At 38.4% G+C, this 5,013-nt stretch overlaps 1 long non-coding RNA gene across 1 annotated transcript; it reads left to right on the forward strand.

The window, feature by feature from the left end:
- Positions 1-1,463: 1,463 nt before the first annotated feature.
- LOC132602371 (uncharacterized) lies at positions 1,464-4,736 on the forward strand. Its single transcript, XR_009567755.1, has 3 exons — positions 1,464-1,975; positions 2,057-2,248; positions 4,325-4,736. It is a non-coding gene; the product is annotated as an uncharacterized LOC132602371 (long non-coding RNA).
- The last annotated feature ends 277 nt before the right edge of the window (positions 4,737-5,013 follow it).

Below are 5,013 nucleotides of genomic sequence, written 5' to 3' on the forward strand. Positions count from 1 at the left end.
GATCATTCTGACGTGTCCAATAATTCGTGCCCCGCAGAAATGGCTTTAACTCCTGCGAGGACTGGTAGTCAGGGAAACAATGGTGCTTCTAAATCATCGCCTGGCGGACGAGCCACCAGGGTCACTAACCATACCACTGCTGGGGTCAAGAACGGTAATTCCTTGGTTGGGTTTGCCGAGCAACAAGAGAATTGGAAGGGAGTAGAGCGGCTAGACAGGGAACAAAGTAAGAAGGCCCGATCTGTGGGTGGTTTCACTGGTTCGTATGATGGAGGGCAACGAAAAGGAAATTATGCACCTCAACAGTTTGGTTCTCAGTCTAATATAGGTGTTCCATCTGGTGGACAAGGTCAGAGGAACAATGATCAGAACAGATATTCGCAAGGTAGTAACCGACAAACATTTAGATGGGAGGATCGTGTTTGTCACCATTGTGGGATTAGGGGTCATATCAAGAAATATTGTAGGAAGTGGATTCGTGAAATGGCTAACTCTTCAGGCCAAAGGAATAATCCGTCTGATGGTAATTCTAACAACACCCCTAATGCTCGTGGTAATAGGGCTGGTAAAACGGTTTCTAACACCGCTAATAGGGGACAAGCTCGACATTATAGTTTGATTCGTAGGGATACGGCAGAAGATCCTGAAGCCGGGGCCACAGGTATTCTTACTATATGTTCTTTTAAAGCGTATTAGCTGATCAATTCGAGTTCGACTCTTTCTTATATAACTCAAAATCTTGCCCTTGATTTTGTGTGGAAGTCGAACAATGGTTGACAGCCTTTTTCTATGAATACCCCTGCGTGCTTGTTATCGCTTTTATAATGTATAGAGACTGTGTCATTGTAGTTAAGGGTTGTGAGATTACTTTTAATGTGTTTGAATTAGAAATGATGAACTGTGATGTGATTTTTGGGGATGGACTAGCTTTCCGAGTGTTATGAAACTCTGGATTGTCAATCAGAAATGGTTAGGCTTGAATTTGCTGATGGACCCGTTATAGAGTGAAAAAGTGATATTGTTAAAAATTCGGAGTAGACTTATGTCGTATCTTAAGACTTGCGGGGTGAAATCAAAAAGGGCTTAGTTCTATCTAGTTGTTGTGGTATTACTCAAGCCGTGTTACCTTGAATATTATTCCCTACTATAGGTATGTGTTGAACCTTTCGGATGTGTTTTCCTGTGAAAGTTTAGAGTGAAGTATAAATCTCACAATTGTGTTTAGGCCTTAATGATGCATTCGTTATATGGTTAGTCGTATATTATCTCTAAGGATGTTTCACCTTGCTAGAAGAATTCTTGAAAATTTGAAATTTGAGGTTTAGTGAAGAATCTTAAGCCACGACTTTCATTCGAGGACGAATGATCTTAAGGGGGGGATAATGTAACACCCCGTACCTTTAACGAAAGTTTTGACCACGATCCTAGACTTAGAACATCAAATAAAGAATGTGGAAATTGAAATTTTTCTGTTCAGTTGTGATATGGTGGTTTACGCCCATGAACAGTGACCGTATTTCAATTTACGACCATGAACAGTGCCCGTAAACTGAAACCAAGAATTTCTGAACATTCTGGAATTTGACATTTTGAGGTCATATGGTTAAATACGGACCGTATTTAACTTTGCGGCCCGAATTTCAAAACGTATTTCGAATTTGGGAAAACTTCCTTGATGAAAGTTGTAGAGCATTGAAATACCTTTCCAACGGTATCTTACGGGGGTCAAACGGACATCTGTGCAAGGAGTTATGGCCATTTTACTGAAGCGACACAGTGCAGTCCAAAGTGCAGAATACGGTCCGTAAATCAATTTACGGCCCGTAAACTGACTTTACGACCAGCAGTGTTCAGGTCGTAAATTTCACTTTCACAGAACAATATATATTCGTCCATATCAGTTCAACTCATTATTTTTCATTCCTTCAAACCCTAGAACGACCTCCTACTCTCCTCCAACATCAAGAACACCAAGGTAAGTCCATTCTAATTATTCCAACTCAATTCTAACATATATCCTTGTAATCTAAACAATAAATCATCATTCCTAATATAGGGTTTTCAAGAAAACCCATCTCAAGATTCAAGAATCAAGATTTGGGAAATCTTCTCCAAAATTCAAGTCTTTAATTCAGGTTTTGGAGCAATTAAGGGTTTGCAACATATTTCCTTCCAAAGTGATTCAAGCTAGGTTTTGGGTGTTCTTCAATAGAAAAGTGAATTGTTAAATCTTGTTTAACAAATTAAGGTATGCCTCTTTTGAACATACTCTTTTGATCGATTGTTTTTATAAACTCTTTGATTTTGATTCGTATGTCTCTTTTGAAAAATCTTATTTTGGAATGCATGACTTCTTTTCTTGAAGGTTCTTTATTGAATAGAAAGGGTGAACTTCTCATACAAAACCCTAATGTATGTCTAAGATTTTAATAATGTTCTTACCCTTATCATTGATAGATTTGACGGGTTAGAATAGAGAAAATGGCATTGAAAGCTCGGTTATGATTTTTGGATATTAAATGATTTGTGGGCTGTTTTGGTATGATTAAATGGATAGAATTAGTTGGATATTGATATAAAATAATTGTTGTGATTGTTGTTGATGTTGTTGTTCTTGAATTTGGAAGTATAAATATTATTCAAGATCCTTTAATGAATGAAAGGAAAAGAAATCTTTTCATGTTCCTTGAACTCTAATTCATGTTTAAATGGTGGTTAATGTGTGTGAGGGGACAAACCCACATTAAACCTAGATTGTAACAAACCCTATATATGTATGTGATATTATGAATGTTTTCCTCTATAAGATATGTTTAATAATGATGGTTAAGGGTTGGTAATGATATTCTCATTGATGATTTAAGACATGGAAATCTTTCGTAAAGAAGTTATACGTTTTCAAACATTGGTCGGAATAACTTATCCTTTCAATATGGCATAATGCTCCGTAATGATAATTTGACTACAAAGATGATTTCTTTTAGACAAGGTCATGCGTGTGTAGGGTCAAGCCCGCATCGAACCTTACACGAACTATACTACTTTGTGAAACTCGCTTTTCCCCATTATTGGATGATTGAACTTAAATCTTCTAAAGGTTAGACCTTCAACTTGTTTTGTTGTAAAATGGGTTTCTTAAACTTGAAATTTGAATAAGATATTTGAATAAGATTCTCAATCGGTGGTAACTTGAAATGCCTCTATTTGGGATGATGACTTGAGAAGTGAGGTTCGGCCCTAAGCCATAATTGATAATTTAGTAATATGACATTATTTGTATTTTTGTTTGTGTTTTTGTAACTGTATGGTAAAGTTGTGTTTGTCCAGAGGACGATTAGCCTCCGTGGTTTCCTAACCAGGAGTATCGATTGATTGATTAGTTTGCCTATGAGTGGCTTGCTTTCTATCTTGTTTCCTGTGAGTGGCTTGTAGTGATATAGAATTCGTAAGTGAAATTCTTGGCATGGTAAATGGTAAAGAGTTAAATTGATATGCCTTTCGTTGATCGATATGTGTAATGAACTTAAATGTTATTGACGGTATGACTGCTTTGAGACAATTGGTGAATCGGCTTCTATGCCATGGACTTTGTTGTTCTGTTGGCCTTGCTATTCGGGAGGAGGAGTAGCCACTATGGATCCTAGTGTATTAATTGCCTTGCCATTCGGGAGGAGGAGTGGCCACTCCCGGGTTCGCTACCTGGGGTGCATTAATGGCCTTGCTATTCGGGAGGAAGAGTACCCACCGTGAATCTATATTTCGGTGTATTGCGCAGTGTGCCTAGCCATTCGGGAGGATGAGTGGTTACCGGGGATTTCATATCCCGGTGTGTTTATGCCTAGCCATTCGGGAGGATGAGTGGTCACCGAGACTTTATAATTCGGTGTGGTGAGTTGTGACAAGGGAACCCTACGGTCATTCCCTCAATGTGATTGATTCTTGGGCTTGTGTCAGTATGTAAAATATTCGTATATGTGTAATATTCGTAATCTCTCATGGAACCGTTGTTGACAATCATGATCAATTTGAAAGGCATAATTAAAAGTTGTAACTTAACAAAAGACTTCATAATCGATTTTTGATAATTCTTATGGAGATACACATGTTGAATACTTGTTTCTATATTGATTAATGGATTTGTAAACTGTTTAACAAATGATATTGAGAATCACAAAGTGGAATGGTTGTTTTTATGCTATCTTTTTCAGAACTGATTTCTTTATATATTATTATATTTTATTTTCATAATACTTGTTGTCCCCGAGGCACTCACTGAGTACAAAAGTACTCAGGCATACCATTGTTGTTTTTGATGGTATGTTAGGTAACGAAGAAGAGCAGGTTCGTGATACTTTCGACGCTTAATAGGACTTGCTACTGCTGTGGATTTGGTGAGCCCACATCCTTGTTCGTGGGACACTTTCCGTTTCATTTATTATTCTAGGTTTCCGGGCTGCGTCCCGAAGTTTGACGATTGTTATGTCTCTTAGAAGCTCCATAGATAGTTGTCAGAATTGTTGGTAGATTGTCAAAAGTCTCGTACGACTTAATGGGTGTTTGCCACGTTGATGGCCATTGCTTATAAAGACTTCCGCTGATTTAATTCATGTGTTACATTTAATTTATAAATTGTTGGAGGCGAATATTGAACCTGGCGGGTTCAAGTATTATTATTATGTCGTTTAGGTTCTTCCGATGTTGTTCATGACGTCGGATGCCGGTCACGTCTAGGGTGGGTTTTGGGGCGTGACAAGCTTGGTATCAGAGCCTAGGTTTAAATGTGTCCTAGGAGTTTTCTGTGTCTGTGGAGCTGTGTCTAGTGGAGTCTTCCTTGTGCAGCCTGATCACCTGCATGATCGAAAGACTACCAGGGCATTTATAGGTGTTTCTCACTCCTCTTTATTCTAGATTGTGCTATAGAGCCTGAACTTCCTTTAGGATCATTCTGACGTGTCCAATAATTCGTGCCCCGCAGAAATGGCTTTAACTCCTGCGAGGACTGGTAGTCAGGGA

The sequence above is a fragment of the Lycium barbarum genome, chromosome 7 (genome assembly GCF_019175385.1).
Source record: "Lycium barbarum isolate Lr01 chromosome 7, ASM1917538v2, whole genome shotgun sequence".
Classification (NCBI taxonomy): Eukaryota; Viridiplantae; Streptophyta; class Magnoliopsida; order Solanales; family Solanaceae; genus Lycium; species Lycium barbarum.